At 33.0% G+C, this 17,803-nt stretch overlaps 1 non-coding gene across 1 annotated transcript; it reads right to left on the bottom strand.

The window, feature by feature from the left end:
* Window positions 1-10,029: 10,029 nt before the first annotated feature.
* LOC129296568 (U4 spliceosomal RNA) lies at window positions 10,030-10,180 on the bottom strand. Its single transcript, XR_008589836.1, has one exon. It is a non-coding gene; the product is annotated as a U4 spliceosomal RNA (small nuclear RNA).
* Window positions 10,181-17,803: the final 7,623 nt, after the last annotated feature.

Genomic DNA, 17,803 nt, shown 5'->3' with positions numbered 1-17,803 from the left:
CAGGATGTTGTCTCCTCCAAAAAATTAAAATGTGATACTCTTTGAATACTATTAAATAGCAAAATTTCTTGCAGTCATTCAATTAAATCAAACAATAATTATTATCGTGCCACATGATATCCTCATTTAGTAAATAGACTTAGGATACTCACCAAATTTAAATTCAAATCCGATTCAGTCTTCATCCTCAACACCATTGAATATATGATTCTCGATAATTGGGTTGCTATGTTTTATATTAATTGATTTAACACCTGACTGTAATTATTAATTATATGGTCCTTTCGTTTTAAATTTTTTTAAGAATAACTTTTCTTCTAAAATAATTTTCATGTAGAATTTTAATGAAGCTTTAATTATTTTATTCTACCATTGTATTTTTTTTATTAATGAAAAAACTGACAGTCGGAGCTCAAGTGCCTGGCTAATATATAACATGCTAAAATATTTGATATAATTCAAGCTATCTAATACTATCTTTCTTCCTAATCATTGTAATGTAACATCTTTGTTAATCATTGAAATGAAGGAGATAGTGTATCACGACCACGGAATGCAATCGCAATCGCAACCAAAACTGTAATTAATTAGAAGACTAAAACCTTCCCAGACCTTACACCTACCCAACAATATTTTTTATTTTTCTGATCGCTAACATTGTTTGACCTGCCTTCATTTTTTAATTTATAATACAATAAATACAGTACACATAGAAATTAACAGAAAATGACAAGTTTTGTGTATATAAGAAAACGCGTTGGGGCAGACTTATAGTGCTATATATGGCCACTACTACCACCCTATATCAAGGTTTTGCGTTAAACATCAATATGAATGGACCTTTTTCTGTGAAGTTACATGTTTGAAAATATGCACAAGTTCACAAATCATTATTCAAAATCCAAGTCTATATATATATATATATATATACCTGCTTTGAATATAAATTTGAACGCATTGAAGAAAATAGCTAAAAATAGAGATCAATGGGTGTGTCTTCTCTTTACCATTTTCTGATGGCTCTTTTAGTCATCGTTTCCACTCTATTCTTGCAGTGCCCCAACGCTAACGCAGGTATGATTCATTACGACTTATATTATACAGTCATTGTGTGCGTGTAGAGTTCATCAATTCGGATGACACAAAATTGGTTGTACTCACCTTAATAATTATGATACAGGATCCAGATTAAATATATATTACTAGGATGTTGAAATGTAAGCATCTTTGAATTGAGGTGGGAAATCTGACATTGAATAAAGTTTAGTTTAATAACTAACATATAATTAAGTGAAATGATTCAATCATAAACTTAAGCCTTTACATTGCTCGTTTCTAGACTGTCGCTTCCCATTTCCTAACATATATAATTTTCATGCTCGTCTCTTTGTTTTTTTAACATGAATTGGGGGAAAAAATAGTTTGAGAAATATAATGAGTAGTCATGACGAGTCACAGGAGCTATTTTATATATGTGTAGGGATGACGATGAGGAAACTGGCAGGGTCTCTGCCAAGTAATCCACCTGCACCGAAAGGGTCTTTGCAGAGATCTCCAGTTTTGAAATCATCTCCACCGTCCATTAGCTAGACAGTTTCTTGGATGATCAACACAGTTAATAAAGGACACATGAGATCACATCTCTGTTTCTTCATTCTTCATGCATGCAGCAGCAGCGACTGAGTAGCAGAAGCTGGATTTCGTATGTTATGAAGTTTTTTTTTTAATAAAATACATATAGTGTAATGTAGGAATTTTTTTTTATGAAGTTTTTATGAACAATTTTTTAATAAATTATTGTTTTTTTTTCTAAAACTATTGCTATTTAAGAATAAGATTATAGCGCATAGAAAATATTTTCAATTATAAATTTTCTAGTGAGAAAAGTGAAAATTTTTAAAGTGATAGGGGCTGTTGAAATTTTCTTAGAGGGAAAACTAAAATTATTTGGAGTCACATTATATAACTTTTTTTCTTGGGTTGTGAAGGTAGTTGCCCCTACTAGAGAATGTGCGTGTGAGTACGTCCCTAACAGTTGAAGTTAAATTTTTTAAGGGTTGGGTGCCGAATATACCATTTTGAGAAAAAAACTGCACCATAAATTAATTCAAGACACTAAATATTCCTAAACACTTTTCTTTTATGTAAAATCAAATATTATTAATAATTAAAATGATTACAAGCCCATAAAAAAAACTCTTAATCCTCATTCTGGTGTTCAATTTCTGGGAGTGTATGGAAAAAGTATAGTTTGAAAGAAAACAATTTCTTAAATGACACTTAAATTTACGAGAATACCTTGGGGGAAAAAAGAGGGCGACACTGAACAAACAGAACATCATTAAAAAAAAAAAAAACAGAGAGAGAGAACAACACGAACAGACTCTAAAAAAACAGATTCCAAAAACATGAAAGACAAAGAAGACCCCAAGAAACATACAGAACATACAGACTCCGAAACTTATAAAACAAACTGAATCCAAAGCTCCAAAAGCCCAAGTCATGCTTTGATCATGCAAATGTCGTTTTGTTCCTAAACACTTGAACCATTTTGAAAATTGTATTTAGGTTTGTTTTTGGGGAGTATTAAAATTGGACTGGGCAAGTCAGATCCCAATAAATTCCGTACGCACAGGCGCAAGACAGTTAACCTAAATGACCACCACCACCACCACATTTCCTTTATCATGGTTAGGTCCAAAATCATTTTCCATTCCCTTCCTCCAATATCTGAAATTCAGAGTTGTTTGATTGTTGAAAAGAATATGAATGAAATGGATTAAAAAAATAAAAAATGAATAAATTAAATTATCCTTACTCTCATTTATGAAAGCATGATAAAACTTTATACTACATATCACAAATGTAAAAATTATTACACCCTGTACAAACATCATGACTCATTACTCTTAATTTTATAAATTAAATTATGATTTCTTCTTCATGAACATAGTTCAGATATCTATCTCTCCTCCACATTTTAATCATTTATTTTATTTTTTTATTCTATTTCATTTCTCATCATTTCTTGTAATCAAACGAGTTTAAAGTCACTCCTTCATTCTTCATTCATTACCCGTTCCAGACTTCATTATTCCAACCCTTTACCTTCTCCAAATTTCTCACTTCTTTTATGAGGAAGAGAATGGGAATTTGCTATCTATGACCACGAAGGATAAACAAAAAGATAAATTGAATCCCCGTCTATCCTAACTAGGATTTATCAACTAACTCATTTGATTTCAAGGATTCTGAGAATTGTCTTACAGGAAATTAAATGATCCAAGCTTGAATGATCAACCAATGCTCACCCCCCACCCAACAATGAATGCAAAAGAAAATGAGGATCTCCTTGTCAAGGGAATGGACGGTTAACCTAAAAGGAACTTAATGCTTTTTAAGTACATTCTCAAATATTATGACTGTTAGATTTCATCAATAATATAATTTGGGTACAACAATCACGCTCCAAATTACAGTAGAAGTTTAACACACACACACACACGAGAGAAACGTAAGAAAACACAACCAAAACAAAATTGCTGTGATGTTAATCCCACCCAAATATTGTACTGCAGCATGTAACAAGAACAAGGGATCACTTCCCACTTATAAATTTTTATTTTTTGAAAAAAATATTGTAAAATATTGTTTTGTGAGATTCAAATATATGGGGCGCTCTTTGAATCTTGTGTTTTCCGTGTTGGCACGAAACGATTTTGTCTGTCTAAAATGTTATTGCCTTACTGGCCAAACTATGGTAACAACTTGTGAGAGTATATAACCTTTTGTTAGACTATATACAAATTGGAGGTGCGATGATGATTGATAAGAAAGGGCAAACATAGGAAGAAACACAAGTGGTGGAGAGAAGAATATGGGGATGTCTTTTCTTTTCTGGTGTGTGATACTATTATTAATTTATTATTCATTTCTGTTCTTTTTGCCGTCCAGTCCACTCAAGCTTCTCCAGGTTTGTGCAGAATCGGGACTTATCTTTCTGTTTTGGTCTCATTTTGACGATCTCTGTCATTAATTACTTGCCCTCAAAAGAATAAAGAAACTTGGAATTTCAATTCTTACATGAATGTGCGGTGATCGATTTTTTTTTTTTGTTCAAAAAGTTTGGGTGAATTGAATCCTGAGAATATATCTTCAGGTTTAAAAAATACTTCAAGATCGACAGTGATCAATTTTTTTTTTTTTAATTTGCAGATATGATGAGATGAGGAAACTAGGTAGTTTGCCAAGCCCACTTCCTGCACCCAGCAATCCCCCTCCCTCAGCTCCGAATCATTGCCACTAGTCAATTAAATAAGCTATAATGTTATCCTTGTTTTTTATCTTTAAATATAAGTGTATTTGAGTTAACATGAAAAATATTACATAAAACAGAATTAAATTTATTAATGTATGCATGTATACATACATGGAAAAACTTGTAAATTCAAGCCTCAAGTTTTTTCTGCCTTGCATTTGATGACAAAAATTTTAAGTTTAGTGACGGTATATATGTTATAATTCTGAGTTGTGATGCCCCTGTCATTGCTTCACATAATCGCACTTCAATAATTTATATTAAGTTGAAGTCATTGATCAACAAAAGATAATTGAAGGAGTTCCTTATTTAGGTTATGTGTGCTACACAAATTTCAACTTCAAGAACAGTCATATATTATTGTCGTTGCAATGGACATGAAACGGACGGCTTCAAAATTCAAAATGAAGAAAATTGATGTGGAGTTGTTTGACCGTCTGATTAGTATCCTGCTTGCCCCTAAAAAAGGCTTCCATTTAAATAGGCCGTGGCCCATTAGGATTTCGAACCAAACAATTCCATGGCACAATCTAAATGGGCTGTGGACAGAGATGAGAAACAGGCATGCCTGGCACTTATGGGTTTAGGCCCTAAAATCCAATTTTCCTAAAATTCCCCTTTTTAAAGCTGAGCCCTTTTTTTAAAGGGTTGGGCCGATAAACCTGTTTAAAAAATTCATAATATCTGTGATTAAAAATATTTATTTATTTATTTTGTATTCAATACAGAAATCACAAATTGAATTAAGCTTGCTGTCGACTATCGTCCTTCCTCAATACACAATTCCTTCCCTCCCGAACAATAAGCCAGATTATCTGAATAATCCACATATCAAATCCACATTCCAAATCAAATCCATATTTTAAAAACAAAAAACATGATAATTAGAAAAAAGAAGACAACTTTTAATAAAGACAATGATAGGGATCACCCTTCACAATCATAAAAGAGATTAGCATTGAAGTGAAACACAGTGAGGAGAGATGAGTTGACTTGCCGAGATCATCAAATTGAGATGGAGACCAAATCCAAGAGGCTGAGATCAAGTTTGTGAAGTGATGAGGTGAGTAGTCGTTGATGGAGGTTGGAGATGCCAAGATCGCGACTTCATGAGTGACATAGGCAAGACCGAGATGATAGATCGTGGAATCGTGATATTGTGGTGAAGGCGAAATCAAGAGGCCAGCAGAGATTTAACAAGATAAAGATGTCGAGAGAGATTGAGCGGTTGAGGAAGACACAAGCGAGTTGAGAGATAGTTGAGTAAGAGGAGAGGGAGACTGAGGAGAGGAGTGAGGCGGAAGAGACTAAGGAGAGGGAGACTAGGATTTGGGACTTTGGTTTTCCTTCAAAGACTTAAGTTGTGCATTTTGGTTTTGGGTTTTTTTTTAAAAAAAAAAACAAAAAGAAACGAAGAGGGAAAACAGGCTTGAAGGGCCACTTGAATTAGAGATCATTTTTTTAAAAGCCTATTAGAGCTAAGCTTTGAAACCCCATTTTTTTAAAAAAAAAAATCAATTTTTAAAGCCAAATCCATACAAAAACATGCTTAAATGGGCAACTCTCCATACTTAACTCTTATTCCCGATTCTACCCATGGGCCTATAAGCATCTCAGTCCTCTCCCTTTCTCTCATTGATCCCCCTATTATGGGGAGGTCTAAAATCATTTTTTAAATTGATGATAAATTAAATTCCTGTATATACACCCTAGCTAGGATTTATCAACTAATTCATTTGCTGTAGAGCTATTTTCGCCCAATGAATGCACAAAAAAAACAAAAAACTTGAGGATCTCATTGTCAATGGAATGGATGGTTACGCGAAAGGAACTTTATGCTTTTTTAAAGACAGTATCAAATTTGATTTGATAAAAATAAAAGAATTAAATTGACAGAAATTTACCTGATGTTTGGACTTTGAAGGGTGATTGTACTGAAATTTAGATTAATAAATATAATATTATGAGATATTAAATGATTCTCTAAAAGGAAAGAAAGGAGAAAAAAAACGTGTTAGCGGAGTCTATATAAATATGTTTTATTTGATGAAAAAAAAAAACGTGTTTGAAGAAAATTATGTAGAAAAAGACTGCTGAACCAAGCAATTAAGAAACGTGTTTTGGGCCAAATTATGCAGATAATTGTAGCCAACCAAAGAATTTAGAAGAAAATCATTATCAAATTTGTGTGATGAGTATATACAGAAATATAAATATAAATGGAAGGTGCGACGATGAATGATGAAGCAAAAGAGAAGTGGAGAAGGATACGGATATGTGTTTTGTTTACCGAAGTCTGATATTATTATTGCTTGTTGTCACTGCCTCCATCGTTTTCGTCTTTCAATCCCCTCATGTCATTTCAAGTTTTGTCTTGTGTTTTCAGACAACTCAATACTTTGCACTTGTACCTATTTTGAATGTTCGAAATTGGCACCTAGTAACTTTGTTGTGTGTGTGTGTGTGTTCGTTCATGCATGGTTCTGCAGACATGACGATGAGGAAACTGAGTCATTTGCAACTTCACCTCCCACCTCATGAATATTAGCCCAACTGCTCTACTTTTTCCCTGTTATAGGCCGAAACCGTTTCATTTGTTTTTCACAAACGAAATAGATTTTTTTGTTATTGGAGAAAATGATAAACAGGAATCTTGGAAAAAATCAATTGAAGATCTCAAGATATTGAAATGTTAGATAAGGAGCATGGTCTTTATTTGCATTTAAAATATTTTTAATTATTGAAATAACATGTCACTTGTAAATTTAAGAAAAGTTGGTTGTGAATTTAAGAAATGCCAATTGTAAACGGATCATAGTTTCATGAATATGTAGTCAATTGAAAAATTTAAAGAGAATCACCTATGAATTTTTAAAAAATGACTTGTGAATATATGAAATGTCAGTTGTGAATGTATATTCAAAAATATGATAAAGTCTTTAAATTGTTGATTTACAATTAAGACCATTCATATTCACGTACAACTTATGTATAACCTTCTTTAAATTTATAATTGACTATTCTTAAAGTATAAGTTATGTATGAATTCATGAGATTAGTAGTCATTTTGCTGATACAATCTCCAACTCCTAATAATTTTACCAATTTGGTAACAAAATGACACCAGGTATGTACACATCAGCAACTTTAACTCTATCATTGGTAACAATAAGGGCTAATAATAGCATTGCAGACATATGAAATTTAAAAGAATTGAAGTAATGGAAAAATATATATAAGGACTAATACCAAAACATGATAAAAGAATAGGAGCCAACAGTTGTATTTTAATCTCCTAGATAATTATATTAAAAGAATTTCATCTATTGTTTGGACCGTGATATATTGTGCTGAAATTTAGATTAATAAATATAATAGTATTAGATATTAAATTATTCTTCAAAAATGAAAGGAAGGAAGGATCAGTTTATGCTTCTAATTAAAACTCAGATTACATATATAAAATAAAAAAGAAACGAAGAAGAAAGAACTTGTTAGCGGAGTCTGCTCCATATTGGGCATTAACCTAACATTAATTAGAAGCGTAGAGAAGATCTGATAACTTTCCGTGGATTGGAAACACTGGGTGCCTTGACAAGTCCACTAAACCTGCATCTTTGTTTTCAAAATTGTCTTCTTATTTTAAGAGAGAGAGAGATATATACATATATATATATATATATATAGAGAGAGAGAGAGAGGGGTATTAAAATCAATTTTGGATGGGGAAGATCCATACATAGTTTGAAAATAAGTAAAAAAAAAAAGTGTTATTTTAATATACTAGAACTTAAAGGCCGTTTGTGGAGCTTACATGATATGCACTCCCTTTTATCCCTATTATAAACCACATCTAATTGCTTTATAAAACTATGAACATGTGATTAAGTTATTAACTTTATTTTAAAATATAATAAACTTTTATTTTAATCTCTATTTAAAGAAAAAAATTCAAATTTATACTACATTTTTCTCCAAATTAATGAATTTAAATGGGGACAATATTAAAAAATTATAATTAATATCCCGTAAGCTATTTCATAGTCGAATATGGAATGTACGTTGACTGAGCATTCGATGAAGGCAAAAGTTAATTAATTTTCATTTGAATCTTGAGACTTACGTACGTGTTCTGTCCAGGCTGATAAAGATCTTGTTTGTCTCAATTGTTTTCGCCCAAATTATGTTGAAAACTGCACCCAAATATATAGATTTTTTCTTTAAAAAAAATCATAAACAATTTATTTGATGAGTATATATAAAAATCGAACGTGCGAAGATGTGATGAAGCAAGAGAGAAGTGGAAATAGTTAGATCAAGTGGTGTGTGTTTGGTACCGAAGTCTGCAGATAATATTATTGCTTGTTTCATTGCGTCAATCGTTTTCCTCATTCAATCCACTCATGCCACTTCAGGTTTTATCGTGAGTTTTCAGACAACTCAATACTTTGTACTTGTACCTATTTGGAATGTTCAAAATTGGCACCTAATAACTTTGTTGTGTGTGTTCATGCATGGTTCTGCAGATATGAAGATGAGGAAACTGGGTCATTTGCCAGCTTCACCTCCTCCACCCCGCACCTTTCCTTATTTGTCTCCTTGTAGTGGCCATGGCCACTAGTGACTACTCATTCATCATCTTTCATATATGGGCTAAAGACCATTTTTCTTTCTAATTTTTTTTTAAAAGCACTAAACACCTTATATTAGAAGGTAGGGCAACTTTTCTAAATATTTTTTTAAGAGCAAAATTACTTTTTTGTCAGAAATTTGTTATCTTTTCCATTATCTAATGACATTAACTATTTGTGGGGTCACACATAGTGACAAGAAGACATCTTAATTCATTTTGACTTATTAAAGTATGCAAGCTAAAAGGGTGAAAGTGATAGGAACTGAGTTTCTCGTTTTAGTAATGAAACAATAAAATGAGTCAAAATATCTTATTATCACTGTACGTGAGCTGCACAACAATTCAATGTTATCAAAAAATGGGAAAGATAACAGGTCTCCAATGAAAGGATAATTTCACTATTAAAAAAATTATTTAAAGAAAATATTGTCCTACCTTTTAATACAAAGTATTCAGTACTTTTAACAAAAATTGAGAAAAAAAATAGACTTTAACCCTTCACACACACATAAAGTGAAGTAAATTCAGGGGAGAAATATGTAATTTCAATAAAATTTCAAATCCGCAACTTTGTAATTAATAAAATGTTGGAGACTAGGAGGCAAATAAAAACAATTTCCAACTATTTTTTATGTGTGCCCTTTTCATTATCTCTGTGGTTCCTCTTATCAACCAATTGCATTAATTTTTTTCTTTCTTGTTTTTTTTTTGGGTTCTACGTCAGTATTAGTTGAAACTACCTCTGGTTTTCTGAGAAATTAAACTTGTATATGGAGAATTGAAAGTATATTTGTCTAATTAAATGACAAATGCAAGATTTTTGTACAGTTCAAATGAATTTCAGATACATTATGCATTCTAATGATCAAGTGGTCTCACGTGTCCAGTTAATCCGATTGGAGGCTGTGGAGTGCTATAGTTTATTGGAGGCTTTTTTTTTTTGGAAACAACAATAAAATTTGGGCTGCTTGTGAACATGTAACAGTACCTCGGCCCAACAGTAGAGCATTTTCTTGGGTCTAGGCCCAAAACGAGACCTTTAGAGGAAAATTATGAATGCTTGAACTAAGGATTGTAGGACTTTACCCCAGAGGGAGCCCTTCCAGAAATTCTCAAGGGCCAGGGCCGAACCCAGGTCCAAGAGGGGGTTTGGAAATAGTTTTCAACCAGCAATAGACGCGCCTCGGTTAGAACCTCACTAGCTGCGTCATTGCCCCAAGCGCAAAGATGAGTTATAAGGATTTTGAAGTCTTCCTTTTATAGGCATTTTCGTAACTCGCACTTTTTATTAGCCGATGTGGGACGAGAAACTTGAACTGAATTGGTTGTGCTATATCCCTTTGTAACTCGCATCGTGTTCTTAATCTTAACTGACAAAGCATCTGATTTAGAGTACATTTTAACAGTCTAGAAGATTCCGACTCTAGCTGCTTAATAGCATTAGAAACTCTCTTGGCAAGAGAAAAAGATCTGCAAATTTTGCTTCAAAAATTAGAAGATCATTGATTTTGCTCTAGCACCTTCATTCCTAGGTACTGCCTTTTGCATTTGAGGTTGACACACTCACGCGATATCTGTACCGTTTTCTGATGATTGTTCTCCTTATTGCTTCCACGCTATCATCCATGCAGTACCGTTATATTTTTTAAAGTTTTTATCTCATCAATGACGTAAATTTTCTTAACTGACCTCAAACCTCACCCTTAGCTTACTATAGATTTTCACAAGCTTGTTAAGAATTGAAGGTTTTCTCCATGCTCATCGAGAAATTTTACAGGTTTCAATTATTTATCGAAAAGATTATCCTCAACTTCCCACACTTTATCACAATTTACATCTAGCTCTAACTAGCTAGAAAGAACATGTCTTTTTAAAATCGGGGGAAGAAAAGAAAGGAAGCAATTGAACTAATGCTATGTTTGGATACATATGAATTTTGACTTAAATTTGAGCCAAATTCATTATTTGAATAATTAAAAATGGATGGTTCAAATTCAAATCCAAATTCTACCTCAATTTCTTTGTAATTTAAAATTCTTTCTAAACCCTTATTATTTCAATCTTAATTCAATCTCTTTTGAAATATGACCCAAATCCACAAAGGCTTGATCGACCTGTCAATGATAATTGGACTAGACCATCAAAGTTGACAGAAAAAAGCCACCACCAAGACCAAATAGCTAACTTCCACTAGAATAGACCAACGGGGACTGGACTACTGACTTCCACCAGGACCTAACCGATGGCAACGACGGGGATCGAACCAACGATGATGATTGGGATCGAATGGCTGACTTCTACTGGGACTGGATCAACAGTGATGATGGGAACTGAATGGTTGACTTCCATAGGGATTAGACCAATAATGACCACCGAGATTGGTCGATTGACTTCCATAGGGACCGGATCGACGACGACTGTAGGGATTAGACGGTGAACTTTCACCGGGATCATACCGATGGCAATGACATTGATCAGACAACTAACTTCTACTATAATCAGATCGATGATGACAGTGGGGACCGACCGGCCGATTTCCATAAGGACCGAAAAGACGGTGACTACCAAGATCAAATAGACGGCAATGATGGATATCGGACAACCGACTTTCACCTCGACCAAATTGATAGAGACCATTGGGACAAGAAGGCTGTCTTCTACTAAGACCGAATAAAGATAACAATGAAGACTGATAGGCTGATTTCCATAAGGATCAAATCGACAGCGACTACCAGGACTAGATTAACAGCAACAATAGGGATCGAACGATCGACTTCTACCACAATTAGACGATCAATGTTAGTCCAATCTTGATGGTAGCTGTCAGTACGGTCCTGGTAGAAGTTGGCCATTTGATCCCAGTCATTGTCGTCAGTCCAATCCCTATGGAAGTTGGCTATCTGGTCTTAGTAGGAGGTGGCTGTCTGTTCCCCATGGTTACTGTCGATCCGATCCCTATGGAAGGATGCCTTCTGGTCCCCTGCCATTGTCATTGATTTGGTCCCCATAAAAGTTGGCCATCCTATCCCTATCATCATTATCGGTCCAATCCCTATGATAGTCGGTCATCCGGTTCTCATCATTACCATTGATCCGTTCTCGATGGAAGTTGGCCATCTAGTCTCTATGGAAATTAGCCAGTCAATCCCTATTATTTCCTTCGGTCTAGTCTCGATGGAAGGATGCCTTCCGGTCCCTGCCATCGCCATTGATTTAGTCCCTGTGAAAATTGGCCATCCTATCCTTATCATCATTGTCGGTCCAATCCCTGTAGTAGCCAATCATCTGGTCCCCATCATTGCCATTGATCCGATTCCAATAGAAGTTGTCAATCCCTATTTTTTTCTTTGGTTCAATCCTGATGGAAGTCAACTACATCATCTCAATCGTCGCCAATGCTGCAGTCCCAATTAGCTTTGATTGTTAGATTCCAGCGAAAGTTAGCCATTCGGACTGTCAACTTTGACCAGTCTTCCAAGTTTCTTTTAAATTAAAATATAGAATTTAAAATTTAAAATTTTATTTTAGATCCAAATAAAGGATTTTAATGTTAAAATTTACAAATTTTTATATCATCTAAACAAAAAATTTAGAATCTATAAATTTCAAATGTGAGATTTGAAATATGATATTTTCAATCCAAACTTTCAACTTAAGTCCACCCATTCAAACAAAGCCTCTAAGATGATTTTTTGTTAGCTCAAATGTATTGTGGTGCCTTGAACTTCAAACTTCAAACTCACCTCTTTTTATAGATATATACTTCAATCAATACCATTGCACATTTACTTTTTCTCTTTTGATAATACAACTTGTATGTACTTTATATAAAATGTATTTGAGAGGTATCCAACTCGACTTGTACTCTTTACGTAATAGCATGAAGCACAAAAATAGGATTGTTTAATGAGAAATGTGATTCTAGGGACTAAATATAGATATATTGATATATTGATATATACATATACATATGATAGGGGACGTGGAAGTAGAATTGTGCTAGTTTAGAGACAAAACCCTGAAATACAACAAAAACACAAGAATAAAAAAAGGGGCAAAATTTATGGTGAAAATAAAGAAAGAAAGAAATAAACAATGAGATAATGATCAAGGATAAAATCTTCTAGAGCACCTGCCTCTAGGAACCTCAACCTTTAAAGACACCACAAGAGTTGATCACACTCTTGATCACGTCTGTTTCTCACACAAGATGCCACCACAAAGTAATAAGGCTCACAAGAGTTATAAACTCTAAAATAAATAATTTCATTTAACTTCTTTTTCATTTACAAGAGGGAGTGTGCCTAATTTATATAGGCTCATAGAGAAGGCTATTTCCTAAAATTAAAACTCTAACTTCCTAATACTAAAAGGAGAAATAATATAAAATAATGAGGAAATATTTAGCCACATAATTTAGGAGATGTGATCCTAAAATTATGGGATTACAAAACTTAAAAATTAATAATATAATTAATCATAATCTTTGACTGGACTCAAATAGGAAACTAAGACTAATCTTGCTCCTTAATAAAGGGAGTCAAATCAAAGGACCATTAAAATAGGAAACAATTTAGGAGACAATCAAGGGATCATAAATGATTTAAAATCACACGACTCTTGACTTCTTTACTTGGGTTTCATGCTCCTTGCTTGCAAGAGGTTCAACTTGTAGTCTTCCTTGCATTGGACTAAGGTTGCATCTTTTGAGCTTGACTCTTCATGAATTTGGATCTTAAGCACATTATACACATATAGATGCTCTCCGTTGGGCTTGAGAGGAGTGCCCTAATACTCTCCAAGCTCTTGGACTTCTTGCATAAGACTAAACAAGGCTTGCTTTATGGATTTAATTCGGGCTCTTGTCATTAGACCTGCAATATGTTATAAAGGGTCTTTAGGCACGTTGAATTGGAAGTATTGGGCTCCTTGCTCATTGCCTTGGGCTCTTTTCATGCCACCATGTTCATGATTACTATTCTCAAGTTTTGTTGTCATTAACGCCATATCATCCATGCCATGGGGTCCATCAATATATATATATATTAATATTGTTGAGACATAATATTTATTCTCATGTGTTATTTGAATTCTAACGTTTGACTCGACGTTCAATAGTCACAAAGGACAGTTGTATGGAGAAAGCCAGAAAGGGATTGGAGCCATTCACAAGTTAAACTCTTCAATTTTCAATTGTATCTTGTGTGCTTTAACATCTTCTATCCATGACAATTAATGACCTTGTATCTCATCAATTGTTCTCGGCCAAATATATATGTTGAAAAATCTTCAATTTTTTTTTAATACTCAGTAAACTGAAGTGCGATGAAGCAAGGGCAGGGGCAAATATTTGAACCGAATATGCATTAATTTGTTTCAAAAGATATAATATATATACTCCAAGAATATGTTGTCAAATTACTGATGGCATATTATCACGTATTTTTTTTTATAAAGGGTTGGAGGAAATGACGTAATTTTATTCAACTGTTCAGATGTCAAAAAAAAAAAAGTGTAGTTTAATTTCTTGATCAGTTAGCTTTATTCTCAAGCCTTCCAAAGATTCATATAGTTGTTCATTGGGATTGAGATTAAGTTGATCAGACAAATTAAACATATAGAAGGCGGATTTTAATTACTCCATGCAATTAATTAGATCGATAAAGAAGAAATTAAAGAAGAAAATGAAGTTAAACACAGATCAACGAAGTAAAGCAGAATATTTAGGGAGGTGGATCGACTTGAGTTGAGATGAAGGTCAGGTCCCAGAGGTTTGAAAAGGCTTATGACTTCGTGGGAGAGGGATTGAACATTTCTATTTCCATATATAGTTTGAAAAGTCAGAGTAATGAGAGAACTACAATTCCAACAAATCCTTTTCTTATCCATCGGTTTGAATATTTTTTGTTTGATGTAAGACTTGGAAAAACACTTCATTTACTAATAATCTGATTGGCACTAAGATTTAAAAATTAAATAAAAAACCACACGCGATTCGCCAATTAACATGCTATAATAACAAAAGAAGGGGCCCAAAAAAATGGACATGCTCTATGTACTGGTCGAAAACTGAAATCAAAATTACTTGCTAACTAGTCAGTTACACATATATTAGCCCTTCGATTGTCCAATAACTTTAAATTCAATTGACAAAAGCAGTGGTGGAGACACGTTGAATAATCCTACAAACCACTCATTCTATAATGTTCAGTGAATAGTTAATGCTCTTTTTTTTTTCACTATTTGTAAACCCAGACCAACTCTGCGGGGTTTGAACTCCGAGTTTTAGCCTGAACAACTTGCCTTCGACTTGAGAAAGTTCAGTTAACCTGGTGGCTTGAATGGGTTAGCCTGATTTTAGTATTTCTTTTCTTTTTCCCTCCCCCTTTTGAATATTGAAGAATAAATCAAATCTAACTCCTTTAATTAATATTTTTAATGTCACATTATTGTATTTTATTATTGTAAAGAACTTATAATTAATATTTGTATATTTTGCAGATAATTCTTCCATTTATTTTAGAATTAATGAATTTTTATTTAAATATTATATTACTGATTTTTATAGTCAAATATAAATAATTTTATATATCTTAATTAAATAATATATTTTTAATCACAATTGATCTAACTCTAAGTTTACCCATGGTTGGATTATTGCCACCTCGACTAATTTAATAATTGGTTTGGTTGTTAGTATCTTGTTTTTTTTTAAAAAAATGACCTAAAATAAAGGCCATGTTTAATATAGTAGCTAGGTAATGATGGGTGGTGAAGGAATGAGAATTAGAGAAGGAATGACCATTTTGTAAGTTAGGTATATGCCTTGGGATTCCTAAGGATCTTATTTGGTTTAGTGTAAGTCTAGTCAACTGATTTTTCATCAGGCTATATTTTTTCGGCATTGGCCTAAACCGAGCTCAATCAGGTTGGATCAGATTGACTGGGTTATTGGGTTTCATGAACCCTACTAGGACTAACGAAGTTATTTTTTATATGTCAACAGAAGAGGTTAAATAGAGTTAAATACACGTCAGCAAAATAAACTGTGTCAATATCATGTCATGGTCCTTCTATCCATTATTTTTAAAAAATTTAAAGACTAGCATTTCACACATATCAAATTAAATGAACCGGAAACAATGAAACAAAATTATATGGACTAAAAACAAAATAGAATAAAAAAATAATAATAAAATCTTTTTGAAATGTATAAATGATAATTTGATCCCTTAAAATATCATAATTTTCCTAAAGTCCTAAGGGACCTTTCTGTCATTAATGAATTTATATAAATTATTAAATTACTTTTGTTAAAAATAAATAATTCACAAGTTTTTTTTTAAATATTCACAACTTTCTTTTTTATATTCACAACAATGCAACAACAAATAAAGAAACTAACATACGAAGTTGTGATTTACTGTTGCATTGTTGTCAATAAAAGAAGAAAAATTGTGAATATTTAAACAAAACTTATGAATTATTTATTTTTCAACAAGGGCAATTTTGTAATTTATATAAATTTATTAATGACAGAAAAGTCCCTTGAAACTTTAAAAAAATTATGGCATTTTGATGAATTAAATTATCATTTATATATTTTAGAAAAATTTTATTATCATTTTTCCTAGAATCAAAATATAGGGATCCATTGTTATATTTTTTTCCATTTATTTTTTAATGGGGAACAATATCTGGTTCTTCAAATGTTAGATTAGCTTTGCTTGAGCACAGAGGTTGAGCTGGTCAAGTCCTAGGTTATTGTTTACATTTATCAATGCTACACATGCAAATGTAATAAATTCCTTGTTTGAAAATATGCATATATTGGTTTGAAGTAAGATTATAATTTGGAATGGTTTAAGTTCTTTCCATATTCCTTCCCCAACATTTTCTCTTTACTTCTCATCTCCCACTAAAGTAAATTTATACATGGTCAAATTAAATATTTTATTTTAACAATTATTAAAACATTAAAGTATCAAATAAATAAATATATAAAAACAATTATTAAGACATTAAAGTATCAAATAAATAAATGTATAAATTTCAAGAGCAAAACATATATTAATACAGTAGCTAAGAGAAAATATAAATACGACAAGTTAATTTTGTAAAAGAGTAAATACAAATTTCAACAATTTGATCTAAAAAGAAGTACTGGAGAGGAACGTCAGAGAGAGAGAGAGAGTCGACTGGTGATGAGCGTATCTATAAATTTGAAGGCATAAGGAGGCAAAAACTATTATAGCATTTCAAAAGGGAGACGTAGTGGAGAATCTATGGGTGTGGCTTCTCTGAACCGTTTTCTGATACTGCTAATTCTAATATTCACTCTCTCATCTCTTCTTCTCATGCAGGTCGCTCAGGCCAGTATTGCAGGTCTGTGTTAATTATTATTCAATATTGCTATATATACATAAACAATATTATACACAAACACACGTAGACATATGAATAAGGGGTATGTATCCATCTGATGTTTTTGCGTCCAGATTAATATGCCATGATGCCATCGGCTTTTCTTTAACGTACAGAGAAGGAGCCGGACGTGAAGGTGTTAGATATTATGTACACCAAGGTTCATCATTTTGCAGAGACGAGCATGAGGAGGATCAGGAAACTGGGTCGCTTGCCAACTCCACCACCTCCACCGGCCAGATCTCCGCCATTAGGTCCGGCAGCAATATAATGAAGTCCTAATGACAAAATTGTGTGTTTACTTCATAGCTCATCAGGGCCATTCACAAGGGACTGCTCAATTACAATAAACTATTTTGCAGCTGAGGTGCCTGCGGTCATCTCTACTGTTCAAAATCTCCGCCCTTTATTTTCATGGAATTAATGAG

This window comes from Prosopis cineraria, unplaced genomic scaffold (assembly GCF_029017545.1).
Source record: "Prosopis cineraria cultivar Desert tree isolate PC_DT_omini unplaced genomic scaffold, ASM2901754v1 PC1, whole genome shotgun sequence".
In the NCBI taxonomy this organism is placed as follows: Eukaryota; Viridiplantae; Streptophyta; class Magnoliopsida; order Fabales; family Fabaceae; genus Prosopis; species Prosopis cineraria.
Note: the sequence above shows the minus strand (reverse complement) of the source record. Positions and strands in the feature narration are given on the sequence as shown.